The sequence below is a fragment of the Microcaecilia unicolor genome, chromosome 9 (genome assembly GCF_901765095.1).
Source record: "Microcaecilia unicolor chromosome 9, aMicUni1.1, whole genome shotgun sequence".
Taxonomy (NCBI): Eukaryota; Metazoa; Chordata; class Amphibia; order Gymnophiona; family Siphonopidae; genus Microcaecilia; species Microcaecilia unicolor.
Window position 1 is genome coordinate 210,580,197 of NC_044039.1, and position 19,945 is coordinate 210,600,141.

General features: G+C 44.3%; 1 protein-coding gene across 3 annotated transcripts in view; it reads left to right on the top strand.

Moving 5' to 3' along the window:
- The window catches only part of FOXN3 (forkhead box N3), a 500,879-nt gene that overhangs the window by 181,051 nt on the left and 299,883 nt on the right, over positions 1-19,945 (top strand). Inside the window, exon 1 of one of the 3 annotated variants that reach the window (XM_030213919.1) lies at positions 13,489-13,577. The exons of the other annotated variants lie outside the window; for them this stretch is intronic. The gene's annotated coding sequence lies outside the window, so the exon portion shown is untranslated. Of the gene's footprint in view, positions 1-13,488; positions 13,578-19,945 lie in introns of those variants that run through there. 3 annotated transcript variants of the gene reach the window in all.

Here is a 19,945-nt window from a genome sequence, read left to right on the forward strand (position 1 = left end):
TTCTCAGTGCGGACTTTCTTCCTTTTCTGCTCAGATCATACACATCTGTCTGTAGACCTTCAGAAAGCATTGGTATTGGATTTTCTAAAAGTTCAGGTTGCAGCTTTGGCCTGTTTCAGAGGCCGAATACAGAAGACTTCTCTTGCAGCTCACCCAGATATAATTCCTTTCTTGCTTGGAGCGGGCCGCTTGTGGCCTCCCTTTTCCTATGCTGTGTCCAGAGTGGAACCTTAATTTAGTCCTTCAGTCTCATCAGAAGCATCCTTTTGAGTGACTCCGGAAGGCCTCCTTGAAAGATCTTATGGTAAGACAGCATTATTAGTGGTTGTAGCATCGGCAGGTAGGGTTTCAGAGCTTCAGGCTCTCTTGTCGAGATACCTTTCTCTCCTTTTCGGAGGCAGCGATCACTCTGCTCAAGGTTCCTTCCTTTCGTTTGAAAGTGGTATCAGCATTTTGTCTCAGCCAATCCGTGTAGCTTCCATCCTTTTGCAGAGGACAAGGAGGCTCAGTATTCTTCCTTGAAGCTTCTTGATGTGCGTAGAGTCTCATTAGATATCTGGAATTTATGAATGAGTGTCGCAAATTGGGCAGAGTTTTGCACTTTTTACAATACAATGCAATACAATACAATACAATACAGTTTAATCTTGCATACCGCATATACTGTAAGGTTCAATGCAGTTAACAATCAAGAGAGCTTCATGGCTTCCAAGCCCACAATTACTAGGTGGCTGAAGGAGACTATCGCATCAACTTATTTGCTTGCAGGAAAGTGGGCTCCTCAGGCCTTGTGGACTCATTCTATGAGGAGCACAGCAACATCCTGGGTGGAGACTGCCTTACTGTCTCTGGCAGATAGTTGCAAGGCAGCAACATGGTTGACACTGCATACCTTTGCCCAGCATTGCAGGGAGGACGTTGTGGTGCTCGCGGAAGCTAGTGTTGGGACTTTGGTCCTCAGGGCAGCGGTGCCAGGATCCCACCCACAATAGGGATTGCTTTTAAACATCCCACAGGTTCTGGATAAGTGGGATGCTACATATTGGAAGGAGAAATTAGGTCTTACCTGATAATTTTCTTTCCATTAGAAAGAATTAGCCCGCCCGAGGTTTCTGAGATGTTTAGTTGGTACAAAGTATTGGCTCAGATAACACCTGTCACCTTGTGTGGTGCTTCCTGCATATCTCTTGTTCTCTATAAGTTGTCCAGTGATGAGAGAAGTCCACACAGGTTTGCACATCTGGTTAGTGTTAAGTTAGCAAGTTGTTTAAGCTGTTTGTGTTTATTCTGAGTTTATCCTTCCTGCTTATCTACGTAAATAATGAGGAGCTGGACTGGATTCCAAGAGAGATATGTCTCAGCTCAGTTTTCAGTTCTCTATCTCCATCTGCTGGTTGATGGACACAACTATCCCACATGTTCTGGAATATTAGGAAGGACTAATGGAAAGAAAATGATCAGGTAAGACCTAATTTCTATGTATGTTCTTATACCTTCATTAGAGAGAAATCCTATTCCGCTCATGGTTCTCATTCAGAGGAAAAGTGTTTTCCAGTTATTTATTATCAACTCGAGTGCTATAACTATCAAGTCATGAAAATCTTCTCCTTCTGGTAGCAGATGCTGTAATCCCAGCAATTTTCAAATTAAGATTTTATAGGTAAGCAAGCAAGGTCATATGCCTGTCCAATATGATTACAAAATTTGGAGAAAGATATATCATATATATATGAGAAGGTACTGATATCAGTTTTGCATGCCCAACATCTGTTAACACTAGTATTTTTCATCTTGTTAAGCCTATACAGTGTTTAAAAAAAAAAAAAAGCTTTATGGAGTAAGATGTAGCTGGATTGTTCAACTGAGGCAGATAGTGAAGCTGTTAGAGTTTGACACAACACATCCAAAATACTCTTTAATTCTTGCTCCCAGCATTTTTCTACTCCTAAGGAGCTGCAATTCCATCCCATGTCCCAAATCGCAATGACCATTGTTCATCAGTGTCTAGATAATGGAGTAGTATTTGAAAAGCCTGGAAGGCAGCAATTATTGGAATAAAGTCCTGATATTTCTGTGGAAATGTCATCCCTAACAGTTGTTCAGTAGGAATTGGCTTCACCAATTGCATTTCCAGGCTGAGCCAGTTCACTTGATTTTCCTGGTTCTTACCATGAGTCCAATTAGGGGCCCTTTTACAAAGGCGCGCTGAAAAAAATAGCCTGCGGTCGTGTAGACGCGTGTTTTGGGTGTTCGCAGAATCATTTTTCAGTGCATCTGTAAAAAAAATGCCTTTTTTAAATTTTTGCCGAAAATGAATGTGCGGCAAAATGAAAATTGCCGAGTGTCCATTTTGGGTCTGAGACCTTATTGCCAGCCATTGACTTAGCGGTAAAGTCTCATGCGGTAATTACCGCGCGTCAAATGCCACTTGGCACATGTCCAAAATTTTATTTTTCGGACGTGCACCAAAATTGAAATTACCGCAAGAGCACACAGTAGCTGGGCAGTAACTCCATTTTGGTGCGCGTTGGGCGCACGTAGGTGCTTACGCAGCTTAGTAAAAGGGCCCTCCTTACTGTCGACTCAGTGAAAAAGAAGCATGGTATTTTTTAAAATCAGGAACGTTCATGCTACTCTTCCATCTAGGTCCCTGATGGCGAACCTATGACACGCGTAGCCATTTTCAGTGACACGCGGCCGCATGTGGCCGCATACAGAGAAGCAGCGGAGTTCCTTGCTGACACCCGGGGCGGATCGCCGATGCGCCCCCCCTCCCCTCCGGTGCAGCGCGACCTCCCCCCCCCGGCGAAATCACCCGGTGCATGTTTACCCGCTGGGGGTGTGCCGTGTGCGCTCCTATTGGCTCCCTCCCTGCTGCTCCCTCTGCCCCGGCTCCTCACTTCCGGCCGGCGGAGCAGAGAGCAGCGGAATGCCGTGGGGGACGCATCTCTGAGGGCCCTGTGATCACCATTACCAGCAACCATCATCCAATCTACTGTTCTGGGGTGTCGTGGATTTGTAATTGACCACCATTACTGAGATAGGTGAGGGGGAGGCTGGGAGAGGCGAGGGCATGTGCTATGGGTGCCGTTTCCCGCCATTAGAAATAGCGGCAGCCATCTTAATTTACATAAGGTGGTCAGTTAGGCTAGTTAGAGCTAACAGGCTATCTATAATTCTATCTTCTGTCTCTGCCCCCCTGATGGAGAACTCAAAAAATAAAAAACCAAGGTTAAGTAAAGGAAGTGGTAGTAGCAGTAGCCGACCCTTTCAAGAGACATGGACCGAGATGTATGGCATTATAGAAAAAAATGGCAAATCATTTTGCGTTCTATGTACTGAAACGGTAGTAAGCAGAACGTGGAATATAAATAGACATTTTGAAACTAATCATTCCCAGCTCTTGAAAAAAAGTGAGGATGAACGGAAGGAATACATTTCCAGGCAGCTACACTTTTATAAGAGCCAATCTAAGTCCATCCTTAAATTTGTAAAAGGTTCTACAAATTTAACATCTGCAAGTTTGAGCATTGCTCACTCCATAGCTCAGCATGGAAAAGCACTCAGTGAGGGAGAATTTATTAAAGAAACTCTCCTAAGATGTGCACCAGTTCTATTTCACGATATGCAGAATAAAGATGCAATTATTAAGAGAATATCTGAGTTACCAGGAAATTTGGAGTGCCTGGATCCGATTACCAGACACTTTTAGCACCCTGAAAAATATAGCAATGGCTTTACTCACAATTTTTCCCTCTACGTACTTTTGTGAAACCTTATTCTCAGCGTTAAATAATATCAAAACCAACAAAAGAAACAGATTGACAGATGAAGTTAGTAGCGCTTGCTTGGGCTTGAAGTGTACAAAATACCAACCTTCAATTGAAGATTTAGCCAATGAAATTCAGCAACAAAAAAGTCACTAATAGGCAGATTAGTTAAAGAATTCCTCCTCCCCCTCACTTATCTTAGTTCATGGCACCCCACACAAGTTAAATAATATCAAGACCAACAAAAGAAACCGACTGACAGATGAACAAAGAAGTCACTAAGTAGGTAAGTTAAATAATTAGTTTTTGGTTTATTAAATACAGTTTTATATTACAATTATACATTTTTGTTATTTAAACTATAAATATCGCGAAATTATGGTTTTTTTCTCGAAGTGACACACCACCCGAGTTATGCTCGGTTTTTTGGCGAATTTTGACACACCAAGCTCAAAAGGTTGCCCATCACTGATCTAGGTAGTCTCAGTTTCTGAAGAGTTATCTTTGGAGGTTTATCGTGCCATAGAAATTTACAGTGCAGAATCTCCGGTTTTTTATATATAGCAGATGAGGAGCTAAGTGGAAGTATTTATAATACGTGTAACACCTTGGGTACCACAATCATTTGAATCACTTCCATATGTCTCCATCATGATAGGTGGAGAGGTGACCAGCCTGCTATTCTCCTTGACTGGATGTTGGAAATGTTCCTTATTTTTTGTTATGGTCTTCTTTATTGTCGAGGCAAACCGGTTTCCCAGGTATTTCAGATAATTTGCTAGCTGAAAAAGGAATGGTGTCAAATCAGTGGTATGTGTATATTTATTCATTGGTATCATCTCAGATTTCACCCAGTTCATCAAGTAACCAGAGAACGTGCCAAACCTATGAATTCGATTCAGTCACTGAGGAATAGAGCTAAGTTCCAAAAGTAGGATGAGATCATCTGCATGAGCAGCTACTTTATTTTCTATCCCTTTAAAATGTTTGTTTTAAATTTTGCTTTACCGCTTTAGCGAATAAAAGGTCAAAGCAGTTGGCAATAGCATATAACCAAATGGAAAGGAACTCCAATTAAGATAGAATAGATCACATGCATATACAAAGGTACATACATTCCTTTTTTTTTTTTTATTACATTTGTACCCCGCACGTTCCCACTCATGGCAGGCTCAATGCGGCAGGCAATGGAGGGTTAAGTGACTCAGTTCCTCAGTTCCCCAGGACCAAAGTCCACCACCCTAACCACTAGGCCACTCCTCCACTGTTGCTACTATTTGAGATTCTACATGGAATGTTGCTATTCCACTAGAGAAGTCGGCCCTTGCAGATCACCAATGTGGCCGCGCAGGCTTCTGCTTCTGTGAGTCTGACGTCCTGCACGTACGTACGTGCAGGACGTCAGACTCACAGAAACAGAAGCCTGCGCAGCCTTCTACATGGAATGTTGCTATTGGAATAGCAACACTCCATGTAGAATCTCCAATAGTAGCAACATTCCATGTAGAATCTCCAATAGTATCTATTTTATTTTTGTTACATTTGTACCATGTGCTTTCCCACTCATGGCAGGCTCAATGCAGCTTACATGGGGCAATGGAGGGTTAAGTGACTCAGTTCCTCAGTTCCCCAGGACCAAAGTCCACCACCCTAACCACTAGGCCACTCTGAAAAATATATTTTAAAAAACTCACATTAAATACTAAAAATGGGCTGCTTCTCGAAAGAACTGAGTGGGCTGTGCATCACAACAGTTAGCTAGTAGGTAAAGTAAATACCTCTTTTTGTAGCTAAGATAAAGGTTTCAATTGCAACATTAAAAAGCAAAGAGGAGCATGTTACCTTTTATAAAAGAATAATGTTCAATAAGTACCCATTGACCCTTAGCTAGGCTGTAGGCCTTGTGTAAAGAATTTGAACTTTCCTGAGGAATGTTTCGCCTATCCCAAACCAGATGATCACTGGAGGGATTAAAGTTTAACCCCCCCCCCCCCCGTGCTTCCCCAGTGGTCTCTGACCCTCTCCCATCCCCCAAAGATGTGAAAGAAACAGTACATACCAGTCTCTGTGACAGCATCAGATGTTATGGCCAGTCCTATTAGAGTAGCAAGTAGGTCCCTGGAATAGCCTAGTGGTTGGTACTGTAGAGAAGGGGACCCAGGCCCATATCCCGCTCTATCTGTTACACTTGTGGTGGAAAGTGTGAGCCCTCAAAAAGCCACTGTACCCACATATAGGTGACACAGTTGAGTACAGTTGGTGTACAGTTGAGTACAGTAGGTGGTTGGTGGGTTTTGGAGGGCTCCTCCATACATACAAGGGGTAATGGTTGTGGCTTGATTTTTGGGGGGGGATTTTTCACTTGGATTTTTTTTTAATGGTCCTAAAAGATAGACGCACGGAGCTCAATAATGTCCAGCAAATGGCCATTTTCGAAACAAAAAGATACACACTTTTCTGTTTTGAAAATGGCCATATTCTCTACTGGATTTTTGGACGTTTTTCACAAAACATCCAAAGTTGGATTTAGACGTCATATTGAAAATGTCCCTCCGCGTTTTATATCTTTTAATTTCAACAACTGTCAATGGTTAAAGTGTGTCTCTTGCAGGAACATGACATCTGCCTGTTCCTTATTACAATATACTAAGGTTTTCTTTCTTTTTATAGGGTTATTAATCCCCTTGACATTTAATGGCAACACTTTGCAGAACATACTCCCTGGGAGATATTAGCACTCAATCACGTACATTATATAAGTAAACCACAAGCAGAACAGGCCATAAGAGACTAATGAGATTAGACATTCTAGATTAGAAATTTCTTTTCTGTATGTCAGGTCAGATGAACAATCGTATATCCACACCACAGTAAAAATGATAGCAAAAAGCACAGAGCTGAAAAACTGATTAAACTATTAACTGTAGCCCAGTGGACCCAATCGTCAGGGTTCCCACTCAACCCCGGGTTAGAAACAGTTCTATAGTTTTCACACATATTTGTTGTACCCTGGGGCTCATTTTCAAAACACTTAGGGGGGTCTTTTACTAAAGGTTAGCTTGAGTTTTCTGCAACAGGCCCATTTTATTCCTATGGACCCTGCTGCAGATAACTCCAGCTATGCTTTAGTAAAAGACCCCCTAAGACTTAAAAAGTTTTATAGGTTACTATCCAGCTCATAATCGAAAGTGATCACCGGCCATTTCCCGACACAAATCGGGAGATGGCCGGCGATCTCGGAAAAGCGGCAAAATCGAAAGCTGCTTTTTTTGACAGCATCGCCGCTTTCCCGTCGCCTCACCGGCGAAAGTTCAAAGGGGCGTGTCAGCGGCGAAGCGAAGGCGGGACATGGGCGGGTATGGGTGTGGCTACCAGATAGCCGGCTTTCGCCGATAATGGAAAAAAAAACGGCGTTAAGCAGTATTTCGCCAGGTTTACTTGGTCCTTTTATTTTCACGACCAAGCCTCAAAAAGGTGCCCAAACTGACCACATGACCACCGGAAGGAAGCGGAGATGACCTCCCCGTACTCCCCCAGTGGTCACTAACCCCCTCCCACCAAAACAACCCCACTTTAAACACTTTTTTTTTCAGCCTGTATGCCAGCCTCAAATGCCGTACCCACCTCCATGACAGCAGAATGTGTTCTGTCCTCCGACAGCCTTTTCCTGCTTGTGATGTGGCTCTGGGGTGAGTGTGACACCTTTTCTGTTATTTGCACTGCAGAGTCACATCAGCAATGCATTGTGGTGGGTGTAGGTATTGGTAGTTGGTAGGCTCTACTCCCCTGGTGCTTTCCCTCTGCTTACTGGGTCAGAGTGTGCCCTGTTTTGTTTCCTGTTGTAGTCCATGCGGTAGTGGCCATTTTTGTAAGCCTGTTTTAGTTCCCTTTCCTGTGTTACCCACGTTAGAGAACGTAGTTCTTACCTTGAATGGTGCTGAAAGAGGGCATTGTACACCATTGTGCCAGCTCTGACCTACTGCTCATCTTAGTACCAGGGGACTCTTTGCCAGTGGGGCACAACCTCTGATCTGCAGTTAACTGTGAGTAAACGTGCGTATTCAAATAAAGGACTTTTTCAGAGAGATTACTCTTCAGGTGTGAACTGGTGTGCCAAAGGTATACAGCAGCTATAAGTCCTAGAGGCTGTATGCAGGTCCCTGGAGCAGTTTTAGTGGGTGCAGTACATTTGTGGGTAGTGGGTTTTGGGGGCGGGGGGATTGGGGGGCTCAGCTCCCAAAGTAAGGGAGCTATGCACGTGGGAGCTTTTCTGAAGTCCACCGCAGTGACCCCTAGGGAGCCCGGTTGGTGCCCTGCCATGTCAAGGGGGTCAGTGCACTAAAAATGCTGGCTCCTCCCACGGCGAAATGCCTTGGATTTGGCCGGGGTTTGAGATGGCCGACATAACTTTTCATTATGGCTAAAAAACGAAGCTGGCCATCTTAAACCCCGGCCAAATCCAAGGCATTTGGCTGGCTGGAACCGTATTATCAACAAAAGATGGCCTGCCATCTTTTTTGAAAATACGGGTCTGGCCAGCTGTTTGTGGCGCCGCCGCCAAAATACATCACCGGGCATGTATTTCACCGGCGCCGTTTGATTATTCCCCTCTATGTAACTTTGTAAGTCGAAGTGCTTTGAAAATATGCCTCGCTCTGTCTCCTGCAAAACAATACAGCATAAGCAGATCTAATTGCCATCATGTAACTAAATATAGGTGGTTGGTTGTTGTTTTGTTTTGTTTTTTTTACTTATTTTTATTTATTTTTTGAGTTTCTGTCAATAGTATAGAAAGAGCCAGTCATAACTTTTCTAAGGTATTAAGTTTCCAATTCATTCACAGGACAGAATTGCAGACAACACTTGCCTCAGTAAGCAATGATGAAAAGTGAGCATGTTTTTTTTAATCTCAGATTCATCAAGCTAGCAGTGGTCTTGGGCTTATCCTTGGAGTTACTTGGTTTCCATTTCACCGGGACATAGCTCTGCTGTAAACTGAGAGAGCACTTCAGGATCCTCGAAGTTTGTAATTGTGCTACTGTACGTCACCCGTAATTGGGCAGAATAAAGCAGGGGCGTAGCCAGACACCCAATTGTGGGTGGGCCTGGGCTCAAAATGGGTGGGCAGAAGAACTCCACCCTGTCCCACAAGTGATTTGGTCTCTCCGTCTCTCACCTGCATGCCATATAATCTCTCAAACATCCCCCCCCCCCCCCCCCCCGCATACCTTTTAAATAGCAGATTTTCACCGTCAGTGAGTAGCAACTAATACGCACTGCTCATGCTGGCTCCAGATAAAGATCTGATCAAAGATATCTGTAAACTTGGCATGAAAGGGAAGGCACTGTTGCTGGGAGATTTCCACTTGCCTGATATGGATTGGAACATCTCGTCAGCAGAATTGGAAAGAAGCAGAGAGATCTTGGATGCATGTCAAAGTGCTTTGTTCAGACAAATGGTGACCGAACCCAGGAGGGAAGGATCAACACTGGATCTAATGTTCACAAATGGAGGTAGTGTTTCCAGGTGGGTGCCCTCCTAGGCAATAGTGATCATCACACGATATGGTTTAATATAAGAGCGAAAGCCGAGTGCAGACGCACAAAACTCAAAAGTACTGGATTTCAGATGTACTGATTTTGGTTAAACTGGGGGGATACTTAAAGAACGAGCTGATGGCAGGGGTAGACATTGGAGAAGCGGAAGCGCAGTGGTCCAAACTGAAAGCTGCTATAAATACGGCAGTGGATCTTTATACAAGGAAAGTTAACAAAAACAAGAGAAGCAGGAAACCAATATGGTTCTGTAAACAATTGGCTGAAAAACTAAGGGCCAAAGAGACTGCATTCAAGAAATACAGAAGAACACAACAAGAGGATCACGGAAAAGATTACTGGATTAAACTCAAAGAAGCAAAGAGGGAAATTGGCTACAAAAGTGCAGGTGGAAGAAAACATGGCTGAAGATGTAAAGAGAGGGTGACAAGACCTTTTTCGGATATATTGGGGAAAGCAGAAAAGCTAGGAATGGAACACCGGTGGCCTGTAAGATGCTGAGAGTAACTATGTGGAAAGTGATGAAGATAAAGCGAACATGCCAAACAAATACTTCTCTTCAGTGTTCATGAAGAAAATCACGGAGAAGGACCTCGGTTGGCTACTGACGGTATATCTGGGAATGGAGTGGATATTGCGCTGTTCATGGAAGAAAGCGTTTATAAACAACAAGACGGCAACCTGCTGGGTTACAGTTGTCTCAACCAAACATTATACTGTACTAACTCTGGCCATCCCATTGCCCCGTTTCCACCTTTAGGTATTTGGCTATCTGGTTCAACTCCCAACTCTCATTCAAAAAAAAAAATTTCCGAAGTAGTAAAATCCAGTTTTGTGATTTTACATGTATTATGTTACTTTTTTTTGTTTTGTTACATTTGTACCCTGCGCTTTCCCACTCATGGCAGGCTCAATGCGGCTTACATGGAGCAATGGAGGGTTAAGTGACTTGCCCAGTGTCACAAGGAGCTGCCTGTGCCTGAAGTGGGAATTGAACTCAGTTCCCCGGGACCAAAGTCCACCATCCTAACCACTAGGCCACTCCTCCACTCCTTACATGCCGTCTTAGATCTTTCCATCTCTTTACACAGCCTGCCATGCTTTGTGATTTCTCAGTTAGATTTCTGTAATTCTGGTTATGCAGACTTACCAAGTTCCAAAATTAAATGTCTCTGAACTCTTCAAAACACCACTGCCTGTTTACTCTGCAAAGCTAAAAAGTTTGATCATATTACACCACTCTTCATCTGTGTTCATTGGCTTCCTATCAGTTTCCAAATTCTATTCTAAGTAAAGTGGTGTGGTAGCCGTGTTAGTCCACTCTTAAAGGTTATCAATAGAAATCAAAATAAAACATGGAAAAGAAAATAAGATGATACCTTTTTTATTGGACATAACTTAATACATTTCTTGATTAGCTTTCGAAGGTTGCCCTTCTTCGTCAGATCGGAAATAAGCAACCTTTCTATTGATAACAAATTCTATTCAAAATTCTTGTTTTGACATACAAAGCTTATCACTTGAATCAACCTTCTTATTGATCCACTCTGACCATTCTCTGTACCCCGGCACGTGTTCTTTCTTTAGATTCAAATCGCCTAGCCCTAGCCAATCCAAAAAAGCACTATGAATCTACTAGACCCTCAGGATTCTTTTCATCTCTCCCAAACTCTGGAATGACCTTCCTCCCTTTATTCACAATGAACGTTCCTACCTTGGACTTAAGACTGTACTTAAGACTCACTTTTTCTCTCTTGCTTTCAATTCCCAATCCCAGGATATACCAGAGAGACCATGACAATTCTTTGTCCAGTGCTGATTGTTTGGGTGACCAGTCACCCTCTTTATAGTTGATTTATAATTTGCTTATAAGTGCTTCTGTTTGCGTGCTGCCCTCTTTCCTATCTTGATTATAGCATTCTTTTCAGTTTAATATATTTTTAAAAATCTGTATAGAGCTGAGATCTGCTGGTCAGTTATATGTGGTATAAATAGTTTTAATAAACAATAAACAAAAATTTATAAACCATGGGATAGGAGATAATGTTGGGAACTGGTTAAAAGAAAGAAAACAGAGAGTAGGCTTAAATAGCCAATTCTCTCGATGGAGGAAGGTGAATAGTCAAAACAATGCAAAAAAATAGTTCTTTCATCATGGGCAAAAAACCCTGAGGCCCGAGCTATGTAAAATCTCTACGCTGTGGCCGTAGAGATTTTACGTAGCTGGGGCCTTAGGGTTTTTTGCCTACGATGAAAGAACTATTTTGTTCGTTTAGCTTGTTGAGACTGATTTTATAGTCTCTAAAGCTCTTTGAGGCTTTTTCCCTGATTGTTATTTCTCATTGCGTGGATTTTTTTGCTTTGTTTTGAATTTTGACCTTTATCCACACCACACATTACTCTCTAGTGGAAGGTGAATAGTGCCATACCACAGTGGTCTGTGCTGGGGCTGGTGCTTTTTAACATATTTATAAATGATCTGAAAATGGGAACAACTGAGGTGATTAAATTTGCAGATGACATAAAACTATTCCAAATTGTTAAGTTACATGTGGACTATAAGAAATTGCAGGAAGAATATGAAAATTGGAAGACTGGACATCCAAATGGGAGATGAAATTTAGTGTGGACAAGTGCAAAGTGATGCATATTTGGGAAGAGTAATTCAAATCATAGTTACTTGATGTTGGGTTCCATTTTAGGCGTCATCACCCAAGAAAAAGATCTAGATATCATCGTGGACAACAGGGGCGTAGCCAGACTTTGGCGGGAGGGGGATCCAGAGCCCGAGGTGAGGGGGCACATTTTAGCCCCTCCCGGCGCCGCTGACCCCCCCCCCCCGCCTTTGCCGACCCACTGCCACCGCTACCACCTCCAACTTTGACCCCCCTCTGCCGACGACCCTCTTGACCCCCCCCTTCCCAACACCAACCCGCCGTCGCCTACCATTGCTGGTGGGGGACCCCAACCCCTGCTAGTCGATGTCCTCTTCTTACGGTGCAAGGCTTCGTTCTGTTTCTGAGTCTGACGTCCCGGAAGAAGAGGACCTTGGCTGGGGTCTCCCGCCAGCAAAGGTAGGTGACGGCGGGTTGGCGTCAGGAAGGGGGGGAGTCGAGAGGGTCATCGGCAGGGGGGTCCAGGGCCAAATCTACAGGGGCCCAGGCCCCACGTAGTTATGCTACTGGTGGACAATGCACAGAAATCTTCTGCTCAGTGCAAACAAAATGCTAAGGATTATTAGGAAAGGGATAGAAAAGAAGACAGAGAAGATTATAATTGCCTCTGTAATGACTTCACCTTGAATACTGTGTGCAGTTTGGGTTGCTTCATCTTGAAAACGATATAGCTGGATTAGAAAAGGTAGGAAGGACAACGACGGTGCTGCTGTGCCTCCAGGCTGCCCAATCCCACACTGCCAAGTTACAGGACCGGCATCAGGAGCAGGCTTCAGTCTCGGGCTGTGAGCCAGAGGAGTTGAGACATACTTATGAAGTAATGTCTTTGGACTCCAGGGGGAAAACAGTGTATAACAAGCCGAGTTCCTTTACAAAGCATCCTGCCAACTGATAAACAAGAACAGCATTGGTTTATGGTCTGAAAAGCAGCAGATTGTGACTGTATACAGTGCATTTCTCTATGTTTGTCTAGTGCTGTAATGGCAGCTACGCTGGATGAAATATATATTTTTTTAAAACCCCTTTCCTTGGGGGACAGTTTTGTACTGTGCATGTGTGTTGAAGCAGGCCTACAAAACTGAAAGACTTAGCAATAGGTCAGTGGCAATTATCCTTATGTATCTGGTTTATAATTAGGCACACAGTAGCTCATTAACTCCTGTCAGGACTGCTGGATTCTCTCTCTGCAGTCTCCCAGTTGTTTTTATTCAGACACAAAACTGACATCACAGTGGGCGTCCTTAGGAGAGGGTAACAGGCTGTATAGCAGGGCTGCTCCTAACTTTCTCAGCAATGAACTGGGAGGTGAACTCCACTCGCTTGTTCAACAGGTTATGGGGGAAGACATGTGATAGTGTGTGTCATAACATCCTTTGCCAACACCCTTCAGCAATCCATGGCACAGGAATCTAGTCAGGTGGAGAATCTCGGATAAGTTAGGACTTGTTAATACTGCTGGGCTGCCTTCCCTGCAAAGTTCTGTCTTGCAGTTTCACCAAGGAACTTAAGTTGTGCACAGAGGCACTGTGGGGCTTAAATTTTATGTTGGATTTTGGATTCACTGCTCTAGATGAAGGTAAACTCTTGTCTGTATCTTGCTTATTTTTGTAGCAGGTTTACGTTGGAGCTGACTGGAAGAATAAACAGTTGTCTTGTGCAAGAGAAGTTTTGGATGCTAGGAGTGCATTGCTTTTGGAGAAAAGTGGACTTTTTGTCTTATGCACATCTGAAGATGAGCATTCCGGACTCGGCATCACGCTGGTCTGAAAAGGCAGTAGAGCAAATTCATAATAAATCATGATTCTTGTGTATTATCTGCAGAAATGCACTCAGTCTGCTGCCCCTCACTACCTTTCTACCCTCATCTCCCCTTACGTTCCCGCCCGTAACCTCCGTTCACAGGTCAAATCCCTCCTCTCTGTACCCTTCTCCACCACCGCCAATTCCAGGCTCCGCTCATGCTGCCTCGCCTCACCCTATGCTTGGAACAACCTTCCTGAGCCCTTACGCCAAGCCCCCTCACTGCCCGTCTTCAAGTCTTTGCTTAAAACCCACCTTTTCAATGCTGCGTTCGGCACCTAACCCTTACCGTTCAGTGAATCCAGACTGCCCCAATTTGACCGCCCCTATTGGACTAACCGTTCATTTGTCTCTTAGATTGTAAGCTCTTTGAGCAGGGACCGTCCCTCTATGTTAAATTGTACAGCGCTGCGTAACTCTAGTAGTGTTAGAAATGCATTCTAGTGGATGCATGGATCGTGTGCTTTAGGGTGAGCTTATTGTACCGCAGCCCTTTTAAGAAAGGCAAAGATTTGGATGCCAAGTCCAGTTAACCACGGGCTGCCCGTGGAGCGTGTGGAAGGAAGCAGGGCCATGTGCAGAGACGCGTCCTGAGGCCTCATTTGCATAAGTCAGTAGCGACAAACTCAGGAAAGAAAAGTGGGACCATGTGTGAAAAGAGATGCTCAGTGGTAGAGCGCATCCTGAAGTTCACTCTTTAAACTGGGTGTTAATAAGAGATAGAGGGGCCCATATACAGGTTTTTGGTACAAAAATGTGCTTTATCCCCTGACTGACTAGCCGGTATGTCGTCAGCAGGAGGAACAAGTGGTCCACAGGGTTCTGGTTGTTCTGCCAGCAGTTCACCAAGATGAAAGAGTGAGGAGAGAGGAGGCTGAGGCAGCAGCCTCTGTGCCCACCTCCTGCCGGTGGTGTTTACCTTCACCTTGTAATTTCTCACACAGATATTTTCTAGCTCTGGGGAAAAAAGCAAACTATGAATTTAGGCATATATTATTAGTTATGTAAGGCTACCTGAGGAGAATTTTACACACGCATTCTTAAGGTACATGTACAAATTAATATATACACTTGTGTGGGATTTGGTGAATTCTCAAAGCAAAATGTGTGCATACTTCCGTTTGAAAAATACCCTAGGAAATATATGCACTTAAATTTACACCTGGAAGTCAAATTTCAAAAGAACTGTACGGATGGCAGCAGGTGCCAACTGTATAGGTCCTTTGGTTTGACTGAATATTTCTGGCTGCAGAATGCCAAACCTTTGTCATATTTGTCACTCTATGGCTAAATGTTATACCCCCCCCCCCTCCCCGATATTGAAAAGCATGTAAGCGTCCAGGATTGGCACCTGGCTGGTTAAGTTCCCCATAACCGACTATCCTTGAATTTTCAGTGGGACATGGCTGGCCGTGACCTGCTGAAAATTCGTGGTTAGCGGCTAGCTAGTTATATTTAGGGTTACCATATTTTGTCCTCTCAAAAAGAGGGCACGTGTCCTGCCCATGCCCCGCCCCTTTCACATCTTCGCCCTGCCCCTGTCATATATTCCCCTCCCCCTGGGTCACATATTCCCCTCCCTGCCCCCGTCACCTCCCCTCCCATTCAAAATGGCCGCTGAGAGGTGAAGTCTCGCGAGGCCGCTTCAACTCTCGGCGGCCATTTTGAATCCCGAGACCGTCACAGCAACAGGATGCAGGGCAAGGGCAGTGCTCCGGGCAGGAAGGAGAGGGCTCTTTCCTGCCCCAAAGAGGTCACTAGTCCACCAGGGCAGTAGATAGTAAGGGAAGGAGAGGCTAGGATAGGCCCGCCACTGGCAAAACCTGTCCGGACGCCCGGACATGTCCTCAAAAACAGGACATGTCCGGGTAAATCCAGACATATGGTAATATGTATGATATATATATTGTGTGATATAACTGGCTTATCTGCCGATTTTCAGCGCATCGCTGGCTAAGTTTGGTGGCCATATTTGGCCGCGTGAATACCAGGCCTGTCTTTGGCCAGTTCAAACTTAACTGGCCAGTGCTGAATGCCAGCTTGGTCAGTTAAGTTTGGACTGGCTAAAAGTAAACCGGCTATTCAACGCTGGTCACCAGAAACTGTCCGGCATTGAATATCTAGGCTCAGAGTTAGCTGGGCTAACTCCCGCGGTCTGAATATCGGGCCCTTTATGTTTTGGGAGAGAAGGGACCCAGGGGCAAGGGTTGGAGTTATATAGAGAGAGGTGAAGTAGCTGCTACCAGTATAACCTATACCAGAGATTTTCAACCTTTTTCCTCTCACGGCACACTGACAAGATACTAAAATTGTTGAGCCACACTCTCAGTTTTTTAAGGATATATATCCTTTCCACCCTTTCCCATCCTCTTGAGTTGCTCTCTCCGCCCCCCCCCCCCACACACACACCCTTAACTTAAAAAAAAGCAAACACTAGTCTATAATATTGTTTGATAAAGGCGAGATAAAAGTTTAAGAGCTCCTAAGAAATGAGGAAAAAAAAAAACCAGGAAGAAAAATCCGGCAATCAGCTGCAGGAGAAAGAAGCTTCAACAGCAGCGTTGATTCGCACTTCACTTACCCTGAGCCAGAGAAGAAAAGCAATTTTCAGACAAAGCTCAAAGGAATGAAGGAGAGCTCTTGTACTCGCTGTATCACTCTACTAACAGCAGAAGATGTGCCCGACGCCGGTGCTCAGTGCATGTGTGAAAACTGAGCGTGCACAAAGTACCAGCATCAGTAGCTCAGGAAGCACCTGCTGACTACTAAGCCATGCATAGGAGCTTCTGGTCACATTTGGTGACATCTTCGCTGGCAGGGCCTGGAGATTTCTGCCAGCCACCACAGCCACTCTGAGTCCCACGGCACACCTACGGATCATCCACGGCACACCAATGTGCCAGGGCAATGGTTGAAAAATGGCTGACCTAGACATTTAAGTTCCACCAGTCAAGTAGCAAATGTAACATTATAGGAATAGCTTACCTATATAAACTTTATTCATCAGCACCCTAGAGCTATTTGTATAAAATTATACTAGTGCCGTCCCATTGAAAAATTACCTCCTGCCCTTCAACATGTGCAGATTTCCTGAGTTTAATTTACAAGCACTACAGATGAATTTTCAAAAGCACACTCATAAATGCAAACCCGTCCAAGACCTGCTCCCAGTAATGGGGCTCATTTTTGGAAAGAGGAAAACACCAAAAAAAAGTGTCATAAAACACCGTTTACATAGTAACATAGTAAATGACGGCAGAAAAAGACCTGCATGGTCCATCCAGTCTGCCCAACAAGACAAACTAATATGTGCTACTTTTTGTGTATACCCTACTTTGGACGTTATTGTTTTCAACATGTCTAAATCGGTCTTTTTAAAACCTAGGGCCCTATTTACTAAGCTGTGCTGTAGACGCGTCAACTTTTTAGCGTGCGCTAATGATAGAGACACCCACTAATTTTTAGTTCGCACTAAAACGTTTGCGCGCCTACAGCGTGGCTTAGTAAACTGGGCCCTTATTTTGCAGACGTTTATGCAATTAGTCTGCAGAGTGTCCAAATCACAAGGGGGCGTGTTGGGGGGGCATTTCAAAGGCGGGATTAGGGCGTGCCTAACACTGACTTGGTTTTACAGCCATAATTTTATTTATTTATTTATTTGTTCCATTTGTATCCCACATTTTCCCACCTAATTTGCAGGCTTAGTGTGGCTTACAATGTATCGTTATTGGTAGATATCAGATTGGAAGATAACAATTGGTGTTACATAGAGATCATGGATGACATAATAGAATTACACAGGCAGATATAAGAAAAAACAGTTCCGATTATAGGTAAGAAGGAGATGTGTTACATTTACAATTGTTGATCTTTGTGGTATGCTTTGTTGAAGAGGTGGGTCTTCAGAGATTTATGAAAGTTGGTTAGTTCATAAATAGTTTTTAAGTTGAGCGGCAATGCGTTCCATAACTGCGTGCTCAGGTAAGAAAAGCTTGACGCATGCGTTAGTTTGTATTTTAGACCTTTACAGCTGGGGAAGTGAAGATTAAGGAATGTGCGGGATGATCTTTTAGCGTTCCTGGGTGGCAAGTCTAACAGGTCTGACATGTAGGCTTCAGTCTTAAGTCTCGGAGACTAATGGAACAAAACAAAAATGTTTAGGACTAAAACTAGACATTTTGGTCTAGACCAGTTTTCAAAATGAATAAGGCACAAAAAGGTGCCCCAAATGATCAGATGATCACTGGAGAAAATCAGGGCTGACCCTCCAATACTCTCCCAGTGGTCATTGACCCCCTCCCACCTCTAAAAAATGTGAAAGTCAGGTCTAGTAGAGCAGCATGCAGGTCCCTGGAGTAGTGTAGTGGTCAGTGCAGTGCACTATAGAGTAGGGGACTCAGGTTCCTATCTCCTTCTACCTGTCACATTTGTGGTGGATTCTGTGACCCCTCCCAAAGTCACCAAAACCCACTGTACCCACATATAGGTGCCCCCTTTACCCGTAAGGGCTATTGTAGTGGTGTACATTGGGGACAGTGTGTTTTGGGTGGGATTTGGAGGGCTCAGGGGACTAGATAAGGGAGCAAAGATGACATGTGCACCTGGGAGTATTTTCGTGAAGTGCACAGAAGTGCCCTCTAGGGTGCCCCATTGCTCTCCCGGGATGTCTTGGGGACCAGTCTACTGAAAATGCTGGCTCCTCCTCCATCCCAATGGCATGAATCTCTACTTATTGCATTTATTCGTTTTATTTTTTCAAAAATGAACTAAAAAAGCAAAATGTCCAAAGCACAAAACTTTGTTCGAAACAGTATTTGAAAAAAAAAAAAAAAGACCTTCTTTCCTATTTGGATTTTGGATGTTTTGTGCTTATGTTGGACTGAGCTCTGTGATCACTAGGAGTTCTTCCCGTACTGAGATGGGGAAGAAAGGGGGAAAAGCCCAGACTTACCCTTCCATGCCTGAAGACCCTTCCCACATTGTACAGCCAAATTTTGAGATTTGTAATGTCTGTCCAGTAATGGCCCCAAGAGGTCAGGGCAGAACTTTGAATATACATTGGGAAAGGAGGTAGATATTACCGCCTTTCTGTGGTTATAATCAAAGTGGTTTCCTTATCATATACATGTACTTATTTTGTACCAGGGGCAATGGAGGGTTAAGTGACGCTGCAGTGGGAATCAAACTCAATTCCCCAGGATCGAAGTCCGCTGTACTAACCACTAGGCTACTCCTCCACTAGCAGCATTCCATGTAGAAGCCTGCCCTTGCAGATCAGCAATGCGGCCGCGCAGGCTTCTGTTTCTGTGAGTCTGACGTCCTGCAACATTCCATCTAGAGTCTCCAATAGTAGCAACATTCCATGTAGAATCTCAAATAGGGAAAGGGAAATGGGACTTGATATACCACCTTTCTGAGGTTTTTGCAACTACAGTCAAAGCGGTTTACATATATTCAGGTACTTATTTTATACCAGGGGCAATGGAGGGTTAAGTGACTTGCCCAGAGTCACAAGGAGCTGCAGTGGGAATCGAACTCAGCTCCCCAGATTCTTAGGCCACTGCACTAACCACTCCTCCATTGGTTAAAGCGATATATGAAGCGCACTTCTGCAACTCGGAACCACTCCAGCTGGGGGGGGGGGGGGCCTCACTGTCTGAGGAGTAAGGTTTGCTGCTCCCATGGAGGGGAACATACCGGCTCTTCCCCAGTTTAGGGGAATGGGAGGAGTGCCTGAGTGGATAAACAGCATCAATGACCTGAGGCCACCTAGCTGAGTCTAGATGCACGACTCATTTTTCGCCAAAGTCGCTATGCTCATATTAGCCCCCTCCTTAAGTCACTTCACTGGCTCCCTTTCCGTTTCCGCATTCAAATCAAACTTCTCTTATTGACCTATAAGTGCATTCGCTCCCCAGTACCTCTCCACTCTTGTCTCTCCCTACGCCCCCCCCCTCGGATACTCCGTTCTGTAGATAAATCTCTCTTATCCGTCCCCTTCTCCTCTACTGCTAATTCTAGACTTCGTTCCTTTTATTTTGCTGCACCTCACACCTGGAATAGACTTCCCGAGCCTGTACGTCTAGCCCCGCCTTTGGCCGTTTTCAAGTCCAGACTAAGAGCCCACCTCTTTGACGCTGCTTT